This window comes from Pan paniscus, chromosome 5 (genome assembly GCF_029289425.2).
Source record: "Pan paniscus chromosome 5, NHGRI_mPanPan1-v2.0_pri, whole genome shotgun sequence".
NCBI classification, from domain to species: Eukaryota; Metazoa; Chordata; class Mammalia; order Primates; family Hominidae; genus Pan; species Pan paniscus.
Window position 1 is genome coordinate 118,530,441 of NC_073254.2, and position 22,909 is coordinate 118,553,349.

A 22,909-nucleotide genomic window follows, 5' to 3' on the forward strand; every position below is an offset into this window, starting at 1 on the left:
AATACCACACATCTACAACTGTCTGATCTTTGACAAACCTGACAAAAACAAGAAATGGGAAAAGGATTCCCTACCTAACAAATAGTGCTGGGAAAACTGGCTAGCCATATGTAGAAAGCTGAAACTGGATCCCTTCTTTACACCTTATACAAAAATCAATTCAAGATGGATTAAAGACTTAAATGTTAGACCTAAAACCACAAAAACCCTAGAAGAAAACCTAAGCAATACCATTCAGGACATAGGCATGGGCAAGGACTTCATGTCTAAAACACCAAAAGCATTGGCAACAAAAGCCAAAATTGCAAATGGGATCTAATTAAACTAAAGAGCTTCTGCACAGCAAAAGAAACTACCATCAGAGTGAACAGGCAACCTACAGAATGGGAGAAAATTTTTGCAATCTACTCATCTGACAACAGGCTAATATCCACAGTCTACAAAGAACTCAAACAAATTTACAAGAAAAAAACAAACAACCCCATCAAAAAGTGGGCAAAGGATATGAACAGACACTTCTCAGAAGACATTTATGCAGCCAACAGATGCAGAAAAAATGCTCGTCATCACTGGCCATCAGAGAAAAGCAAATCAAAACCACAATGAGATATCATCTCACACCAGTTAGAATGGCAATCATTAAAAAGTCAGGAAAAAACAGGTGCTGGAGAGGATGCGGAGAAATAGGAACACTTTTACACTGTTGGTGGGACTGTAAACTAGTTCAGCCATTGTGGAAGTCAGTGTGGCAATTCCTCAGGGATCTAGAATTAGAAATACCATTTGACCCAGCCATCGCATTACTGGGTATATACCCAAAGGAATATAAATCATGCTGCTATAAAGACACATGCACACGTATGTTTACTGTGGCACTACCCACAGTAGCAAAGACTTGGAACCAACCCAAATGTCCAACAATGATAGAGTAGATTAAGAAAATGTGGCACATATACACCATGGAATACCATGCCGCCTTAAAAAAATGATGAGTTCATGTCGTTTGTAGGGACATGGATGAAGCTGGAAACCATCATTCTCAGCAAACTATCACAAGGACAAAAAACTAAACACCGCATGTTCTCACTCATAGGTGGGAATTGAACAATGAGAACACTTGGACACAGGAAGGGGAACATCATACACTGGGGACTGTTGTGGGGTGGGGGGAAGGGGGAGGGATAGCATTAGGAGATATACCTAATGTAAATGACGAGTTAATGGATGCAGCACACCAACATGGCACATGTATACATATGTAACAAACCTGCACATTATGCACATGTACTCTAGAACTTAAAGTATTATATATATATATATATATATATATATATATATATATATACAAATTTAAAAAGAAAAAAAGAAAAACCAGGAAACACCAGCATCTGGAGGTATCTACAGGAAGGCAGAAAGAGGATGTGAAGGGGGTTCAGATGGAGTTTGTCACAATGAGATTTTGGAGAGCACAGAATTTCCAGAAAAAAAGGATGATCCACAATGTTCAGTGCTTCATAAAGACCAGGAGGCTGTGGCCCACATAATGTCGGTTCAATTTGGCCTTTAAGAAATCTCAGCTATATCAGTGGGGTGGTGGGAGTGATAGAAAAGTTGCAAGGTTTTAAAAAATATATAGATACCCAAGAAAGTATGGGTATAAAGTGTACACAAATACTTTGAGACATTAAAATGAGAAAGGGAAGCTAGGGTGAAGTGAGGGGATCAAAAGAGAAGGAAGAGTGTCGGCTCCTCTGCTGCATTTATACATCACCTTTGTCTGAATAAAGATAGGCTATTTATATTAACAGAGGGTTTAAGTCACACACATGCCAGTCAGTGAAGATCTGTTCCAGGGCCTGCCAGGTTCACTCCCAATCCTGTGAGTCAGATGACTTTCAATTATGTGCTGCTACAATTATGGGAGAAAAAAGAAGAGAGAAATGTATAGCAATATTTTCCAAATATATACAAGAACACCCTTCAATTTGCCCAAAACTCTACCCATCAGCAAATTTTTATCAAGCATCTCTATGAGCTACGTTCCATGCTAAGCACTATTTTTCAAGTTAGCAACAGGATGTTTTTGCTGAAGTACTGAGTCCCAAATGTATCATGATTGCAATTCTCTTTCCTACATCTATTGTTCTGTTCTCTTTTATTGTTTTGGTAAGTAGTTAGGAGCAAGAAAAGATGTGCTAGGGAAAACAGAGTCCTATGTATCTGCATGAATGTATATGCACTGTGACCTCAACACAGCTCTGTCCTGGGGACATGTGTTAAGACTGCATTACAAATAAGGCTATGGTGTTTCTGGTTGATCAGTAATTAAGCCTTCTGCTACAAGAATCAAAATGAATCTATTCATGATCATTCCCACACTCATAGCCAGGTCTAGGGTTTCTGTCCTGTGCTGTAAAAGACTTTGGTATACTAATTTGTGTGTGGATAACAAGGCAGAAATGAAGAGTTCTCTTCTTATCAAGTTTTATCACATGCAAACATGTTACGGAAACTTGGAGGAAGTTGCCTCACTTTTTGAGACCTTGTTTTCTTCACAACACTTTACTTAGTATTTTACCTCTATTAGGCTATATTTAACCATTCCTGATTATAGTTTACTTCAAAATTATAAATTAGTAGATGTGCCCTTTCATCAGTCTATGAACTGTTCCTAGGAAGCTTTTATTCAAAGAAAATCTTTTCCTTCAGAAATTATATTAAAGCAGCAGCAGTACTTTGGCAGGAAAAAAATAATCTAGTATCACAATGGAATATTTGGAGACAACTGTAATAATGTTTTAACCTCAGAACTTTCAACAAATTTTATAGATATTTTATAGTAGAAATAATAAAGGCATTGATGCATTGATCCTGTAAATTAGACCAAGTGCATGTGGCATTGTTTTGGCACAGAAAGTTGTGTGGTTTCCTCTATCAACTAGTGTGAAAAATGAAGAAAAGGTATACGAAAGGAAGTCGAGCTGCTCAGGGCCATGCTGATAGTTTACTATTGCTGTTCCTTGGATCCTTTAAATCGTTTCCATAACAGATAGTTTTGAACTCTTATTTTTAGCATTAGCTGCCAAATTCTGCAAGCCCTATAATGTTCTGCTCCCTAATTAGTTTGGAAGCTTGTAATTGTTTAAGTTTAAGCCAGCCTCTAAAGTCTGCCAACTCATTTGAGCAGGACTGAGCAAAAAAAGTTGAAGAAATGGCTACATATTATTACTTGCTCATTTATTTAATTTTGTCTTTTGATCAAATCATATAACTCTAATACCCCCCAAAACATTCACAGCACAGAAGGGGCTTCTTTTAAAACAGCTAGGAGCTGGCTTTACTTCTGTGGACACAGCGATTTCATGTCTGAGCGATCCTGTTGATGTTTAGAAATTGAGCAGAGACTCCCTGGCATGACCAAGGGACATCAAAATACTTTGGATAAAATCTGTAAGGTCCATGATTTTTAAAATGTATCATAAGAAAGCCATTATATGTTATTAACGGGATTTGGCACGCGAGCAGCTCTACTTGCAGTTTGGGAGCATTTTTGTATGTGTTTAACAGAAATCTGGGAAAGTAAGAAGTATGTGTGCACCAGAACAGTTAGCACTGTGTTCAGAATTTGTCAGTGTGCTCAAGAGTTTATTAGGTAATAAGATCCTACGCACGTTTCCACTTGCAATATGAAAAATGTCGGGACCGATCACGTTTCATTAATTGTCTGTGTGCATTCTCTGTATAATGTGGCTGTTTGACTGTTGTTTCCCCTACTCTAATCAGTTGTTTTTACTATGAGTACAAAGAGGGAGGATGTATTCAAGACCACTGAAGAATCACATAGGAAATGGCTTATATTGGCTACAGCTACCACTTCCTGAAGGAATCATGATGCTGTTTATTTCTGAAAGATTTTTCACCAGCTCCACCTGAATGCATGTATTTAGAGATTTTATATGATTTTACAGCAAAGTGCTCAACATTTTATCGCATCATCACAATTTCTACTTTTCTCTGTAGCAGCTATCTGTCACATGGGTGCTTTTGGTAAGATACAAAAGTAGGTTCCAAATGATTCTGTGCTGGACAGAGGATTATGTGCTTTTGTCAAGTTCTTCTCATTCTTTTACCGAAAAGTATTGACTATAAATTTAGGAACTATATTTCCTTACAAGGATTATGTAAACTTTAACCTTTCGTAGTTATTATTGCTTGCTGCAAAGTAAGGACCAACACACACACACACACACAACTTTGCAAGGTGTTTGTTGATTGCTTCATAATCATCACTTGCAAGCTGTGTTTCAGCAGCTAACAAGCAGACAGACCTTATTACATGAGATGATATTTTCAACCAAAATATGATTTCAACCAAAAAATAGACTTAGTGAGACTTATCCCACCATCTAAAACATTTCTTTTGATGAAAAGCATTCTTAATTTCATCCTATTACTCCCAGATTGACTCATATACCATTCTAAATAATTTCTCCCTTAGCTGTAAAATTAGCATGTCCCCACCACTTCCAGCTCACTTAGCCATGAGTCAATCCCTCCTGCTCTGATCTGCCCTCAGCTTGTCTCCATCTTCCTGGTAAGGAGGGACTCAGATAATATTTTCACTCTCTAGGATTATCTGCCAGAGTTGAGTAGATATACTGCCTCTTCTATCCCATTGCCTACATTCTATGACCTCTTTTATTGCCACCTCCATGTTAAAGGACATCACCATGCAGCCACACAATCAGAAAACCCAGAATTGACTCATGAGAGAGACTAACTCCCCTTTCCCACTTCATTTGTATGCCTCAGTTTCATCAAGATAATACCTCTTTCCAGCCTTTTTAACTCACCTTACCTCCTTATCCCCCTTCACAATCATATGCTAAAAACCAGGCAGAGAATGGTCACAACCCAGTTGCCAGCTGAAATTTCAGAGTACAAAATCAAGGAGCCTCTTAGCTCCCTGAAATGCCCTTTGCCCCAGACACTTTGCCTCTATATCATTAAACGCATGATAATGTCTCCAGCCTGCAGGCTGGCCACATCCCCCATTGACACTGCTAGGGCCACTCCAGACAAAAGAGGGCAGTGCTGAATTCAATAATACACATCCAAAGCGCTTTGAAATCCCCAAAGACAGATGCTTTATGAATACCAGACACTATTATTATCTACTCTACTGCTCCCTGTCATGACAAAGTATGCCCAAAGTCTGTACCCTCACAAATGTATTTTTACTTTTTCAAGCTGTTACCCATTAACTTCTTGCTAATATTTCTGGTTATTCTGGGCCTCTTTATTTAAACCCTTGGTTAATATTGGCACTTGTCACCCTTCTGTCTTTGCAGATGTCACTTAGCATTCTTTACAAATTAGCAACACAATTAAGCAACACTGAATACCCATTTTGACCTTCTGTGTACTATCTCAATTTTGGATATGTTAGAATGCACCCCACCATTTAAATATCCACTTAATAAAGCATTATGTTACTCTTAAGCCTGCCCAAATCAATTTGGGTTAGATTGAAGGATAAATTATAAGAGTTTACAGAGTGTTTTGCTAAAATCTAGCTGTAGTATATCCACTTGGCTTGTCATTCTTTATCGTTCCATTCTCTTCAACTACAAACTTTATACAATGCTTCATACTTAGATTGGAAATTAGCAATCTATGCCATGTTTCTCTCAGACTACTGTTATAATGGAATTTTGCATTAATTTGGCCCCATTCTTTTACTAAGGCTTAAAGAACATGACCTCAAAAGCAACAAGAAAAATAGCTTTTTAAAATATAATCCTTGATTGATCATCAAATGATTTGATACATTTTTTAAACTAATTGCTTACATACCAGCAGACCTTTCTAGGACCCTTACTTGGGGGCAATTACAAACAGGCTCTGGTTCTTGTGTTTAATCTTTGTTTCACTGTGAATCAAAGACATTATAACATAGGAACAGGATGCAGTCCTGCTGTTTTTTCTGACCCATTCTGCTCAGGAATAGCAGTCTCCTAACTATTCAGCTAACTTACGTTTCTTCTCCCCTCCATTGGAGCAATGCTCCCTCATACCCAGCAACATCCAAAGCACTTTGATTCAGTGAGTTAATATTTGACTCACTGAATATTTATAATATTTATAAGAATCAATGAGTTAATATTTCTAAACAACTGAGAGGCCTGCAATGAGATGCATTGTGCCAAAATCTGCAATCATTCCACAATATCTAAACCTTTTCTTCTATCTGGTCCCTCATAAGGATCACCATTCTAAGAGCTATTTATCCCATTATTCAAATTCTTCCTGATAGTCAAATGCCTTAAGATTCAATAGACTAATATTTTGGTCATCTACAATAGAAATGTGTGTTTCCCATATGTTACAGAACCAGATGGTTCAGGTTGGTCTTTTATTTGTCAGGCTCAATATAAAACACTGCTCTCTCTCTCACTCTCTTTCTCTCAGGGTTTTAACAGGCCATCCAGTTTACTACCCCACAACCCCCTACTCCATGGTTTAACAACAGGCTGAACCAAGAGATGAGCAACTTCTCAGCTGCTGGCCTCCTCCCAAGGCACTCTCAGCATGGCCAGCCCCCACTTCTGTTCCTGCTGGCTTTTTATGCAGGCCCTTGATTGAGAACCAGTCCAGCTGGGCAGCCTCTTAACTCCTTTAACCCATTCTTATCCAGCCCACCTCTATCAGGCCTGGCCCGCTTTCTGATCAAAGCTACTTAGTGAGGCTGTATTGAGCTCCTACACTTACCCCCTCTTTTCTCATCAATCTGACAAAACAAAAGTGAAAAGAGCTAACAATTGTTGTGCACCTACTATGGCAAATGCTGAGTTAGAACATTTTAATAGTCATCATATCATTTAAGACACAGAACAACCCAAGAAAAGGCATGATTATTACCATTACATAGAAAAATAAACTGAGGCTCAGAGATATTGAATAGCTAGTCACACATCTAGAAAGTGGTAAAGCAGGATTGCCACTCATATATATCTTGATCATAGGGATCAAGTAAAAGAGACTGCAACTTAAAGGCTAAAGAAGACACTGGAAAATATCTTGTCCAACAGCACGTTGTATATATATATATTCTATGAAACAGAAAAGTTAAGTGACTTCCTCAGGGACCCACAGCTGAATGAATATGGCCTTGGAGTTAGAAGCCATATTTCAGGATCCTAGCCTAGAACTCTTACATTGCCTCATAAGTCAAGTACATTTCATTTTTCGTTATTATCTACTTCCTTTGAATTTATTTATTTTTTGTGATAAAAACACTTAACCTGAACTCTACCCTTCTAACAATTTTTTAAGTATGCAGTACATTATTACTGACATTGCTGTACAATGTCATAAAGCAGATCTCTAGAGCTTAACTTCAACTTTATGTCAATTGATTAGTTACTGCCCATTTCTGCCTTATTCATGCCTCTGGCAACCACTATTCTACACTTTCATTCTATGAATTTGACTATTATAGACATCTCATATAGGCAAAATCATGTACAGCATTTGTTCTTCTCTGGCTGGCTTATTTCATTTAGCATAATATCCTCAAGGTTTATCCATGTTGTCACATATTGCAGAATTTCCTTCTTTTTTTAAGGCTGAATAATATTCTATTATACACAAATACCACATTTTCTTTATCCATTCATCTGTCAATGAACATTTTGGTTATTTATGTATTTTGACTGTTATGAATAGTGAGTGGTTTAATGAACATAGGAGTGCTAATATATCTTCAAGATCCTGGTTTCAGTTGTTTTGAATAAATACCCAGAAGTAGATTCTTCAATTATGTGGTAGTTTTATTTATTTATTTATTTATTTTGAGGAACCTCTATACTGTTTTCCTTAGTGGCTGCATCGTTCTGCATTTCAACCAAGAGTGTGCAAAGGTTTAAATTTCTCCACATCCTCACCAACACTTATTGTCTTTTTTTTTTTTATAAAAGCCATTCTGACAGGTGTGAAGTGATATCTCATTGTGGTTTAGTTTGCATATCCCTAATAAGTGACATGGAACATTTTTTCATATATTTGTTGGTCATTTGTATGTCTTCTTTGGAGAAAGTCCTTAGCCCATTTTTCAACTGGGCTATTAGTTTCTTTGTTAGTTTGTTTGTTTTCTACTGAGTTGTATAAATTCCCTGTGTATTTTATGGATTAATCCTTATCAGGTATATGGCTTGCAAATATTTTCTTCTGTTCTATAGGTTGTCTTTTCATTCTGTCAGTTGTTTCCTTCCTGTGCAGAAGCTTTTTAGTTTGATGTAGTCCCACTTATTTTTGTTTTAATTTGGCTTATCTGACTCATTCATTTACTCTACAAATACGTATTTTATAACTCTTATGTATTAAGAGTTATAAAATACACTTATCTAGGTGTCTTTATCTAGGAGTTATAAAATACTAGTATACATACACTTATCTAGGAGTATAAAATACACTTATCTAGGAGTTATAAAATACACTTATCTAGGTGTATCTAGGCATTTATCTGGGTGTGCTACTTATTAACCTATTAACTCCCAGCTCCAGATTGACCCTTCCGCACTCTGTTGTATGCCACAATATCTTTTCATGTTAAATTATATATGTTATAAAACAGAAAGTGACATGGTTTCTATTTTCTTCACTGTCAGACCCCAGAATTTCTGCTCTGTGTCCAGCAGCTCCCTGGGAACTAAAAATACAGAAGTAAGCAAGAGCAGATGCAGTTCCTACCATCACAGAACTCATAGTCTAGTCCAGGAGATAGACACTAATCAGTTAATTATAAAATGGCACTGAAATTGCAGATGGTGATAGTAATATTGAGGAAAGAGGCATCTGGTAGTGAATGCTAGGAGCATGGGCTGTGTGGTCAAGGAGGGCTTTTAAGAAGACGTGGCACCTCAGAAGAGACCTCCCACAGGAACCCCTTATGGCAACACTGTGGAGGAAAGAGGGGAAGAACCAATGCACACTGAAGGAGCTGAAATATAATCAGTAGGGCCATAGTCAGAAAATAGTTTGATTTCCTTTCATCTATTTTATTACAAAGGAATATTGACTTGGGCTTCACAAGTCCAAGCTATAGGAAACTTTTCAATTTAGTAAGATCATCTTTTGTCTCTGGGCTGTCTGAGCCTGATGTAGACAAGCCACATATCAAAAATGCTTGTTTCCACTTACTTCTTGTTCCAGGATCTTATCCTTGATATGAAGTCCCTTCAGGAATCTTTAATTGTGCACTATATGTTCTGCATTCTATTCCAGAAAGAGTTTTGATATGTGATTACATGTAATTACATGTGTTGGTTTCACTTCGATTTGTGTAAGTTAATATATTTTTTAAATTTTTTAATTATTTATTAGAACACGTACAAAATTTATTCCCTCAGATTATTTTAGGTGGAAGAAATGGTCACTTTACATGAGCAATTAAAGTGTCCTTTTTGCATTTATATATATATATATATTTTGCATTTATATATATATATCAGTATATATATATCAGTGTATGTGTGTGTGTGTGTGTATATATATATATATATATACTAAGCAATTTGAAAGGCAATATGTAATTGAGTTTAGAATGCGACTGATAGTTTGGAGGAGGTAGAAGGAGCATACTCCTTTCTGTTTGCTTCTTTTTCGTATCTGGAAGGAAATGTTTTCTTTCTTTATTTTTCCCCCATTTTAACCCGGTTTTACACCTTTACCACCTCCCAACTGCTCTATTGTAACAATCTTGTAACTGGCTTTCTGCCTTTAGTGTAAACCTGCACACATACACACACCTTCCATTCTGCACTAATAGTCGTAGGCTTAATCTTAATTAAACTCTAGCTTTATATTGTATTCCCCTTTGACTACAAAGTCAAGTCTTTCTACCATGGCAAAAAAGACATGATTTTTCCTTTTTCTTTCTAAACTTGATTCTGATGGTGTTTTTAATTAGTGCTTCCTAATTTGGCTGCACATTAGACTTACCTGGGAGAGGGGCACATAAAAAAATGTCTGATCTCCAGACCTCACTCTAAACCAATTAAATCCAAAAATGAAGCTTCCACATGGTTCTAACACGCAACCAGTGTTGAGAATTACCAAATGTGAGTCTGATGTGAGATTTAAACTGGGCGACTCACCGTTGCCCTTTTCCATACCCCATATGCACCTTTCTTATTTTAATATTCTAACTCACTCCTCTTGGCATGAGATTGGATGGAGGCCAGTTGTACTTAAAAGAAATCTCCTCTGTAAATATTACTTCGATTCTACTAAATTTTGTTATTAATTTTAAGAGCTAAGAACATTAAAGAGTAGTTTTCTCCTCACTAGAAAGCATAGGTACTTCTAAATATTTTCAATACGTCTTTCCACCTTGGATATTATTCACAGTTGGGCTTGCATCCAGAGCACCATTAGACACCCATGTTGTACTCACTGTGATAACATACCTGCTGGATGGTCCCATGACACAGGAACAGAAGTGATGTGAGTCCCTGATAGGCTTCGAAGTCTGGCTTTTCTCATTTCTGTCCCTGGAGCAGCAATAGGGCAAGTGGATACTAATGAGGAGGCAAGAATGCACTCAGTCTCAGAAATGTTACAGAACACAATACAGCACTGAGCATAATGTCTAGCATGAAATTGGTAATCAATTCATATTTGCTAGAAGTATGTATAAACAGACAGATAGAGAACCCACATTGCCTTTTTGTGTGTTATATACTATATAGACTCTTAATCTTTATAAAATAAATTGCTGAATGATGTTGAGGAAGGCCTTTAAGCTTCCAGATTTTAGTTTGCTCATCCATAAAATTAGTGGTAGTGTAAGGAGGAAAGATGAGTTCAAAAATTTCCTTCAAGCTCTAACGGTTTTTCGGCTTAGAAAGATTTTTGCTTAAGTTTTTTTGTATACGTCAGTGACTATTTCACGCAAATGAAACATGCATACATTGCTTAACAAATTTGAGAATAACCTGTGACCTCTAAATTTAGTTAGCAGATTTATTACTGTTTACATAAAAAATCTCAATGAATCTACAAAGAAGCTACTAAAGCTAATAAGCAATTTTAGTAAGGCCACAAGATTCAAAGTTAATATTAAAAAATCAATTGTAATTCCATACATTAACAAAAAACAACTAGAAATTAAAATTAAATATACCATTAAAATAGCATAGCATAAGACATAAAATACATGGGCAAAAGTTTAACAAAATATTTTAAAAACCTGTTCACTGAAAATTACAAAACTTTGCCAGAAGACATTTTAAAAGACCTAAATAAGAAGAGGGATAGACTGTGCTCATGGATAGGAAGATTCAATATTGCTAAGACAGCCTTTATCCTCAAATTTATTTACAAATTAAATGCAATCCAAATCAAAATCCCAGCATTTTTTGGTAGAAATTATCAAATGAGTTCCAAATATGTATGAAAATGCAAGGCCTTGGAATAGCTTAAAGAATTTTGAAAAAGAAGAACAAAGTTATTCTTATACAACCTGATTTCAAAATCTACTTGTGATGGTTTAAAAATATGCCTGCAAATTATTTGACACTTCTCCCTTCAAAAGGTAAAGGCTAATTCCTCTCCAATTGGTTGTAGGTAATATGAAGTTGCTAACTTCTATAATTAGAATCTGTTGGAAGTAGTGGAGAGACTTCTGAGGCCAAATTATAAAAGGCATTGATGCTTCTTCCTTGCCCTTTCTTTGATCACTCACTGTTGGGGAACAGAGTCTGGGGAAAGAGAGCCAGCATACATGTCATGACAAAACTCCAGGAGCCCTGTGGAGAGTCCCATGCAGCAAAAGAAACAATCTTGCCAGGAATGACTAGCCAGCAAAGTGAGTGAGCAACCTTGGAAGTGAACCCTGAAACCTCAGTTAAGTCTTCAGATGATTCTAGGCTCCCACCCTTTGAGTCTTTCAACTGAGACACCAGATATTGCAAAATAGAGGTAAAGCACCCCTGTATGTTCTGTCACAATTTCTGATCCACAGAAACTCTGAGCTAATACGTGGTTATTATTGTTTTAAGTCGCTAAATTTTGGAATAATTAGTTACGCAGCAACAGGTAAATAGTATGGACTTTATTGGATTACAGTAATCAGAATGGTGTTAAGTTGGTATGAGGATGGACATACAGGTCAATACAGTATAGAAACAGTCAGATGTTGGTCATTTCCTTCACAACAAATGTAAGTGGGACAAAGACATTTTTTCAGTAAATGGTGCTGCAATGTTAGGTATCCATTTGCAAAAAACAAACAAACAAACAAACAAAAAAACCCCCAAAAACTGGAAAAAAAAGAAACAAAAAATAAACTTTGGTATTTACTTAATATCATATACAAAAATGAACTTGAAATGATCATAGACATTAACATAAAAACTAGAGCTGTATAACTCTAGAGCTAGAAACTTTATAGGAGAAAATATTTCTGACTTCCATTTAATCAGATATTTTTTCAAAAAGTACACAAAGATCAGAAATATTAACAGAAAAAAATTGATAATTACAATTTTTCAAAATTTAATACTCTTATATTTGAAAGAATACTGTTATGAAAATGAAAAGATGTGCTGCAAACTGGGAGATACCTTTTGCAAAACGTATATCTGTTAAAAGACTTGTATCCAGAATATACAAAGAGCTCTTCCACTCAATAACCAACCTAATAAGAATATAGTCAAAAGATTTGAATAGACATTTCACTAAGAAAGATATGTGCCTGGTAAATAAGCACAAGAAAGTAAGCTCAATATTATCAGTCATCAGAGAAATAAGTTAAAACCACAATGTGCTAATATTTTGCTTTCACTAGAGTGGGTAAAATTAAAAATATTTAAAATGCTAAATATTGGCAAATATTTGGAGCAACCAGAACTTTCATACCTAGCTGATAGGAACTGAAATCAAAATGGCACATCCTCTTTGGAAAAACCTTTGGCAGGTTTTTACTTGTTGTTAAAGAAGTTCAAAATAGGCAGCAAATGAAATACCTTATTTTATCCATTAATCTGGTAAAAGTTTAAAATGTCAATATACACTACAGTTGGCCAGTGTCTGGGTTAAAACATCTTCTTGTGAACTGTTGGAAGATGTCTATTGGTAAAACATTATATGGAGTATAATTAAAGTCGTATCTACTAAAATCAAAAGGTACCAACAGTAAATCCAGCTATCTGTTGGAATTTGGTCTGTGCATGTAATGTCAAATGTGTGCTGAGTACAGCAATGCTTGCTATAAGAAAAACAGTCAACCAAATCGTCATATTAAAACAGCTTGTATATAAGTCAGTAGGTGGAATGTTCTGTCAATTACAGTTACATAGTTTTCAAAAGAAAGATGTTGACGTGTACAAAGTGAAACTTCAATATTTGCAGATTCCACAACACATCTGCAGGTTCAACCAAATACAGGTTGAAAATATTCAGAAAAAACTCAGTACAATAATACAAATAAATAAAAACAATATAGTATAACAACTATTAACATAGCATTTACATTTTATTAGGTATTATAAATAATTGAGAAATGATTTAAACTATATGGGTGGATGTGGGTAGATTATAAGCTCTGTACCCTACAGGCCATGAGATCTTGGGCAAATTATTGCCTCTCAAGCCACAGTTGCCTCATTGGAAAATAGGAAAAAAATGTGACAGAAGGGCATTAATTATGCATTGTATGTCTGTATCAAAATATCTCATGTACCCAATAAATATATCTACCTACCATCTACCCATAAAAATTAAAAATTTAAAAATTTAAAAAGAAAAAAATCTGAAAATATTAAATGGAAAATGCTAGAAATAAATGATTCATAAGATTTAAATTGCATACCAATCTGAGTAGCATTATGAAATCTCATGCTGTCCAGCTCTGTGCTGCCTGGAATGTGAATCGTCCCTTTATCCAGTATATCCACATATAGACCCTACCCATCAGTTAGTCACATAGCAACCATCTTCGTTATCAGATTGAAAAAACGTAGTGTATTGGGTTCTGTACTATCTGAGGTTTCAAGCATCCACTGAGGGTCTTGGAACATATCCCCCACAGATAAGGAGAGGCTACCATATTAAAAAAGAAGAAAAGTACAAAATCTATTATCTAAGCTTCCCTTTTAAGATGCTAGGAAAAGAAGAACAAATTAAGTTGTTAACTTATTACAAAGTAAATTATGCAATATAAGTAATAAAATAAAAGATGAAATTAAAATTAAAAATGGACAAATAATAGATAAAATCAATAAAGTCAAAAGTTGACTTTTTTCAGATGATTGGTAAAATTTATGAACCCCTAGCCAGACTCATTAAGAAAAAAAACTATGAGAAATGAAAGAGTCTTAACAAGTCCTACAAACATGACAATGATAACAAGGAAATACTATATACAACTTTATTCAATAAATTCCACAACTTAGGTGAAATGGACACACTCCTAAGAAACATAACTTACTAAAGCTAGTACAGGAAATAAAAAGTCTGTATGGTTCTGTATCAATTAAAGAAATTGAATTTATAATCAAAAGCTTTCCACTGAGAAAAATACTAGCCCAAATGGTTTCAATGATAATTTTTATAATACATGTATGTAAAAAAATATATATATATCATTCTTAGAAAATACAGGAGAAAACACTTTTGCACTCAATTTATGTGGCCAGCAAAACTCTGATTCCAAAATCTGACAAAGACATTACAAAAAAATTAAATTACAGATGAGTATTTATAACGAATGAAGAAACAAAAACCAGTAACAAAATAATAATAAATAACATTCAGCAATTAATGTAAAGGATAGTACCTCATGACAAAGTTCAGTTTATCTCGGGAATTCAAGGTTGGTTAAACATTAGGAAATCAAAGTAATTAACAATATTCACAGAGCAAAAGAAAAAAAGGTAGTGTATGCTGTTACTTAAAAATATTGTATAAATAGAAGAAAACATTAGGAGCACTTACATTAAAATGTTATAAGTAATAATCATTGGATGGTATGATTGTCAGAAATGTATTTTGTCTGTGTTTTCCTGTATTTTCCAAGCTTACTGCAAGGAGTATTATGATATTTTATAATTATATAGGGCTGTATGTCAAGGGGTAGGTATAATGATAAAGCATTTGAATATGCCTCCAAAGAGGCTAAAGCTAAGAAGAACAGGCACAGAGACTGATGGTTTAGAATAATAAATTAAGGATGTTGGAGATGACTATATATCCATATCAGCTCAGAGGAGGGGCACAAACTTGGGATGGAGTCAGGGAAGTAGCTTAAGAGTGGGCTGGGTTGGTAGAGAGAAAGTAAGTCTGTTGTCAATGGTGAAACTGTATAATCTCTGTAGTTTGATATGCATGGGAAACAGATTTTTTTTTCCTTTTGCGTTGTTTAGGTTCAGGTTTATTAAACTAACAGAAGATACAGATTTTAGGTCTACTTAATATAAATCAGTCTCCTATTTGTCTGTCCTCAAAGGCTTTCTGTATCCCATGGGATGTGTAGCAGAGTGCACAAATCAGATCCTTCCACTGACAAATTCTGACTTCTCATCACTCTTGAAGAGAAAATCTTCTCATCACTCTTGAAGAGAAAATCTTCCAAATAACAGAATTCTGATTTTTTAAATTTTCTTTCATTCCTTTCTTTTTTTCTCCTTATCTTTTATTCCTTTAACATTACACTTTATTCTAGAAGCTCATAACAATTTTGGCAAAAACAAAAATAAATAAACACAATAGCTTCCACAGTCACTAACAACTTAAATTGTGAATAATTAGGCTAATTTAGTTTTAAGTGACATTTTAATGATAATTTAGTTAGTTAAATTTAAAAGAAAAAGTGATATTGTTTTAAACACTCAATTTATTTCAGAATGTCACTGGGGGAAAAACCCTGAGTATGAGAGAAAGGTTGTGTTAATCTGAGTTGACTATTGGTTGCTTTTATTTATTTTTATTTTTATTTTTTGTTTTTTGACAGGGAGTCTTGCTCTGTCACACAGACTGGACTGCAGTGGCGTGATCTCAGCTCGCTGCAATCTCTGCCTCCCGGGTTCAAGCAATTCTCCTGCCTCAGCCTCTCAGGTATCTGGGATTACAGGCGCTGCCCACCATGCCTGGCCAATTTTTGTATTTTCAGTAGAGATGGGGTTTCACCATGTTGGCCAGGCTGGTCTTGAACTCCTGACCCCAGATGATCTGCCCACCTCGGCCTTCCCAAGTGCTGAGATTACAGGCATGAGCCATCAAGCCTGCCTATTGGTAGCTTTTAATCTTTATCTTCTAGCAAAGTGATATTGTTTAGGTGCAAATTGAATTCTTTTTTAAAATGTACTTTGCTTTCTGATAGAAAATTACTGAAGAAAGTAAAAGACTCAATTTGTGATAGTGAATTCTCTATTCCTATCATCTGAAAATTTTACAAGTGAACTTGCCACCCCCTTGGTAGCATCTAATCCTAACAATCATTACCATTTAGTTCTTGTTTATTCTGACATGGCAGTACTTTGGTTAAGTGGGCAAACCTACATGTAGAATAAAAACCGATGATTTGTTTGCTATAGATCTTTTTCTTTCTGACAACTGGATACATTATAAAACAACAGCAAGGTCAATTAATAGCATAATCTAACAGTCAATTCACTAATATTTTTACCTGTGCCAGGCCAAGACCTCAAATCAGAATATCAGTGTCATATTTGAATACTGTAGTGTTTCAGGAAAGAAAAAAAATTCTAAAAACCAACAGCAATCCATTGAAAGGCATTTTCTGCAGTGCTTTGATACGTAACTGACTGAAGCTCAGCATGCAAGACATTAATCTCAACCTTCATGTAATATACCATTGATGCTCCAGGAAAATAAAATTATAAGACTTTCATGTTATTCCAAACAGATTGAGAAATGTGCCAAGAGGAATTACACCTTAAAATCTTCTATTTTGTTTTCCATAATAGGGGCAAGAGGAGAGAAATATTGTATATTTGGCTATAAAATCATAATGAATATTTATTCAGCACAGTTTTCTTTTAGAAAGTGTATGTGAATTAAACTAGCAAAATGTTTCATTTTCCCACATCATATTGCATGGTACTCGGGTTGCGTGTGTGTGCGTTTGTGTGTGTGTCTTTGCATGCACTGTCATAACCTATCTGGCCAAGCGTGAACTGTCTCCAAAGATTAAGTGCACCTATTTTGAACTGGAGGCTGCATGCCATAATTTTTAGCTAACCCGTTTCCTTCTTAGTGAAAACAGAAATAAAAATATATTGTGCACACTTCATTGCTAGAGCCTTTGACCTCAGCTGCCTGTCTAGCTGAGACTGTGATGAATGCTTTGTGTCCCTTCATTTTTAATTGCTCATAAATTGTTATCCCACGAAACACAAAACTAGCCTTGTCCTCATTTTAGTTGAGGTTGGAGGTCAGCCTAACAGTAATACAATTAAGGAGTGTCTTTGTGTGGGGGTGTGGGAGTGAGGAGGGCACTAGGGTTGCAGAAGAGGGGTAAAGAAATGTAGTAGTCCTTTCTAAGGAAAACACAAAGAAAATTCCTACTTTTGAGCAAAAGCATCACACATAAAGTAAATCATGCTTGTTTGACAATTGTGCCCAAAGTGCTTTGAAGGGCATTTCTGGACAGCAACAAAGGAAGTGAATTATATTTTATGTCTGTGCTCAAGCAAAAATGTGTTTTTGTGATTCATGATGTAGAGGATAAATTAATTCAGTGAAAAAAAAAAATTCTGGTTTCAGAAGTAGCATCTAAGCCCAGGTTGTTTTCAAAAGAGACAGTGAATGTGAATCTAACAGCAGAAGTTAGCCTTCAGCTTTGTGCCACTCTGTCATCACTCAGACAGCAGCTCATGGTGACTTCTCCAGCACACATCTGATTGCAATGCACTGTGGATCTCTTCTGTGGGTTTTGCAGAGTCAGTCATTGTTTTCAATTATACTTCCTCTATTGCTCAGCAACTAAGGTATGACCTTAAACAGTCATGTTTCAAATATCAATGGAGCTAAAGCTTTGAATTTCTTTTCTCATTTGTGAAGACTGTCAAGAACAGAGATGATTATGCACTTTCTTTATTCTGCCTAAAATAGTGTTTAAAGCTCAGCCAGTGGCCTATTGACAGATTTTATTGTTTTGATTAAACCAAACCAGAAGCAGCATGGTCTAAATGGAAGCAGAATTGAACTTATAGTGAGACCACGCCTTTCCTTTTTTCCAGCCATTCTTCTGATTTTCTTTAATTTCAGACAAATGGTTTGACTTCTACGGATTACAGACTTCCGTTTTCAAAATGAAAACATACCTTCAGTATTTACCTTACAAAAATATAGGAAAGGGAAATTATATATGTGTTACAACTTTCTTCATCAAAATAAACGTAAAATACATTTTCGCCATTGCAATGTTTCTCATTCTTGTCTTAATCACTGTTCGTTTGCTTTATCATGTTTCACACTACCTTTTGAGCATTTTGTCAAGCTTGGTCAAATTCTGAGTAACTAAATGGTATTCCCAGCATTAACTTCCCCATTCATTACTAACTGAGTCTTTTCAGTTAATTTACTATTTTCCCAGTAGAATTTATAATTCTCTCTGGGGTAGCTTTGGCAAAATAGAAAATAAGTTAACTGTAGACCAATCACTAATGCACCAATTTGATCACCATTAATCTCCTCCTACATATATTTCTGGGGCACTTCTTATGTCTCAAGCACTGTTTAGGTACTGAGAATAGAATCATGAACAAAAAAGAAAAAAAAATCTGTCCTTAAGAGAGATGATATTCTATTAATTTGACATGTTCAGTTAACTCATGATGTCTAAACATATAAGCAAAAGTATAATATAATGCAAGCAGGGACAACAGGAATGGGATAATAAAATAACTAGATTACAAATCAGGAACTTAGAACTAGAGACCAGTTCTGCTATTCCCTAGCTTTGGGATGTTAACCGAACTTTTGGACCCCATATTCCTTATTTGTAAAATGAAGGAGTTGGGGCCTATTCCAATTCTAAAATTATGGAAAATTGTGGGGTTGTCTATATAAGCGAGAAATCATCCCTCACCCCTCAATGCGAAAGAGAGAGAGAGAGACATACAATTATCTCATATTTTCAGATTAAGTATATTCCTAGCTTTTGGCTGGAAATTTTTGCCAGAAAATTTCAGAGCTTTTAAAGCCTAGAGACTGAAAAAAAAATTATTACTTTTCTTTGTTTTATACTCTGAAAGTAAGCTAATTGCAATAGCAAATGATTCTGGTACTTGGTTTCCTGGATGTTGACAATGTTGGCACTTTGTCACAAGAAGGAGGGCAGAGCTAACTGGTTCATAAGGTTCCCAGTGGTCCGAATAGCAGAAAAATCTGTTAGACTCATGATGAGCGCGTTGTTGGCTGCATTCAGCAGCACACAAGTCTAAAACTGATCATCTGTGCCCTCACCAGTAACTGCTACTTGACTGTAATAAGAACCACTACAGATTTACATGCTACCAAAAATGATAATAATGATGATTCCTAGCCATAATGGAGAAGAAAGTTTTATTTTTATTTTTAAAGCATTTCATAAAATCCTCCAATCTGAAAAAAAAATAAATCGAAGTGTTAAATATTAGATATAAAAATTAAAGGTGTATCAAAGTTTGCCTAATACATCATGCATTTAATGGAAATTATAATTTCTATGTAAACGTTTCAAATGTATTAGACATTAATTAAAGAGCATATTTTGTATGGCATTTCAGTCTCAAAAATGGCTCAAGATAGTATTTAAAATAAGATTAAAATATCTTTCTAGTTTTTACTGGAATATATAACCTTTTCTCTCATCTGAACAGAACAATTCCTAGTTAAGAAGTTTCTAATAGCTATAATAGGGCTTTTCTAGTTTGTAACTTTTCTGAAAGCCATAAGAATTAGAATCACACAGCAACATACCTACATTTTCAAATGAGTGATGAAATCAAGATAGAATGAGCACACATCACCATCTTATAAATGAGTGTTTTTCTTTTTAAAAAAATCATTATTGACTCTCTCCTCACTATAATGCATGCTCCATGAGAGCAAGGGATTTTGTCCGCTTTTTCATTCCCACTGCTGTATCCCCAGGGCCTGGAGCAGTGACTAGTGCATAGTAGGTGTTCAATAAACATTTATTAGATAGATTAATACTGTTATTACTTCCTGAGGCATAAACAAGAAGACTAAGCTTCTGTAAACTAGCGCCCAGATCCAATGCGTTCTAATCCTAACTTTCTTAAGATGTCACTTGCTAGTTCCTTCTTTGACTGTCATATCCCTACAAAGACAGAAAAAAACAAAATTAGCTTTGTTGATTTCTGTCTCAGAGTATTTTTTTAGTATCTTGTTTGGCATGGCAACAAATGTAGTTCAAGTTTGATTTTTTAATTCCTAGTACCGTCAATACCTTTGCTTCAGCCCAGTGGCTATTTTTTACTCATTCTATCAAGGAACGTGCGGGATCCAAAATTATAAATTTCTCATTAAACTGAATAAACATATTCCCTTTGAGGGTGGACTTTATAATATTGGCTCTATATGGTATTTGTAAAATGTGTATGACTTTGTCATTTCCCAGAATTTATTTATATTACCATTTAAACCTTGAAAATAGTTTCAAAAACCACTTGGCTTACAGATTTTGTTGTATTGTTCTGGGACGTTTACATTTGAGCAAAACAGTATACCACTGGAAGAGTCCATATTTACATCACTATTCAGAGCAGAAAGTTTAGGTTCATGCATTACAATTGGGTACTCAGACAAGGCAAACTAATAAAAGCTGCATGAAAACATGTGAACATGGCATTTTTGAAGACATAAGTCAAGCAATTTTTTTCTAATTGACTATGGTAATTCAAATATGAGTGCCTAATATCTAATACTAAACAAACTACAAAGTGCAATTGAAAATTAGGGCATATTTCATTTGTCACTTTGGAGTACTTACCTCACACTGGTAATTTAATCAAAAAGCATTGGTAGCTTATGACATCTGTATGGTTAGAACACTGTGGTAATTCTCAATACTCACTTTTATTTGTCTTGGGTTGGCTAACAAGAAAAATAGTATGATGCTATACGTCAAACAAATGTTTCACATATATTGATAATAGTATCACCATATCATTAGTTTCTTACCCAAATAAGAATAATTATATTAATTTAGGTCCTATAAGAACACTGTAAAAATGCTGTTTTGTGTGACTTGGTGCTTTGAACAACTTTTTACTAAAAATTGTTCTTATCCTAAATATACTAAAAATTGTGTGTCTTACTCATACCTACCTGGAGCTCTATGCTTGCTATACTGCTTTTGGCCAACGAGCTGGCTCAGAGTGACCTCTTTTGTCTTCCATGTTTATTTACTTAAAACTTTCTGACTTATGGAAGATTCCCAGTGTGTATCCCAATGCCCCTTATAGTTACCAAGGGCTAAAGGTGTGCATAAAACAATAATGTGGATTTTGTTAAGGGAATATTTAAACAATTGGCTAAACTGCACAGTGCAGCAATTTTTATTCAATGACTTCTAACTAATAACTGCAGCCTTAAAATTCAGTGACAATCAAAATTTCCACAAAACTTTCCTAGTGAATGAGGAAATGAAATGTGTATTCTTGGGAACTGTGGAACAGTTGAAGCAACACACACAAGCAAAACAATTCTTTGAGATGCCTCAATTTATCTGAAACATAGATGTGAATGTTTGCATTCTACTCCTATAACATATGCCTTTACTTAAATATTAAATACTTTTCCCCAAAACTCCAAATAAAATTCATACCCCTGGGAGAAGGTCCATTTTCTTCTGTTAGCTTTTCTTATTTCCAACACCCTATCCACTAAATGGCATAGACATAATCCAGTTTTAGGTGAATATTTACAGGTCAACATAATGATAAATAACAACTAAAGTTTATTGGTTTTGCTGAGGGTCATTCAGAACCCAACTGGCATTTCACTCCCCTGTCAGCTTAGAAACACATAAAAGATTAGTCATATTCTACTATCAGATTTCTTTGGGAGCTAGCCAAAGCTCAACTCATCTGAATGATTAGATGTCTCCTTCCTTCCTTCCCTCTTCTCCTCCTTCCTTCCTTGCCTTTCTTCCTTTTTTCCCTTCCTCCCTTCTTCCTTCCTTTCTTCCTCCCTCCCTTCTTCTTTCTTTCTTTCTCTCTGAGAAAAAACATAGCTAAAAAGTAACCAAGAAGTCATCAAAGGGAAATCTAAGTCCACCCAGGAAAACTCAGAGGTGAGCAAAATTAGAAGGTGTTTTTGTGTGACCATCAATCCTCTCCAATCTCTTTCCCATGGAAAGGATGAATTCAGATGACCTCTTTGGAATAACACTATTTTCTCTCTATCTAGTTTGTACCTATTCTCAATCACTTTACATGCACAAAGCTACAAAATGTCTACAAAAAAACCAGCACCCTGGGGTTGTTCATCCTATGTTACAGAAATGCAGAGCTTCAGTTTTTTGATACTCTTCATTTCTCAGCCCCTATACAATGGATGTCACTAATGTCACCTTTCAGTAAGATAGCCATGGCCAGCAGAAGGCTTGAAAATGCCAATTGTAATTAACTTTCTTTTCAAATATGTTTGACAGTTTCATGCTGAGAAGTGCTTCTTACCTTTTGAACTTTCAGATTGCTTGGCTGAGCAAAATGCGTACCATTTTCTTTTAAAATTACCTTACAAAGAGCTATGTACTATGATATTCTTGCACACGTCAGCCATTTATTAGAGATTTAGATTTTTAAGCAGATTATCCTTGTTCCAAATGAGAGACCTTGCTTTTGTCTGAAGCATAGGTTATGTTCAGGTGTAT

General features: G+C 35.3%; 1 long non-coding RNA gene across 1 annotated transcript in view; it reads right to left on the minus strand.

The window, feature by feature from the left end:
* LOC134730615 (uncharacterized) overlaps positions 1-10,582 on the minus strand; it is a 142,792-nt gene extending 132,210 nt beyond the window's left edge. Inside the window, exon 1 of the long non-coding RNA XR_010112494.1 lies at positions 10,470-10,582. This is a non-coding gene — a long non-coding RNA (uncharacterized LOC134730615). The remainder of the gene's footprint in view (positions 1-10,469) is intronic.
* Between the last annotated feature and the right edge of the window lie 12,327 nt (positions 10,583-22,909).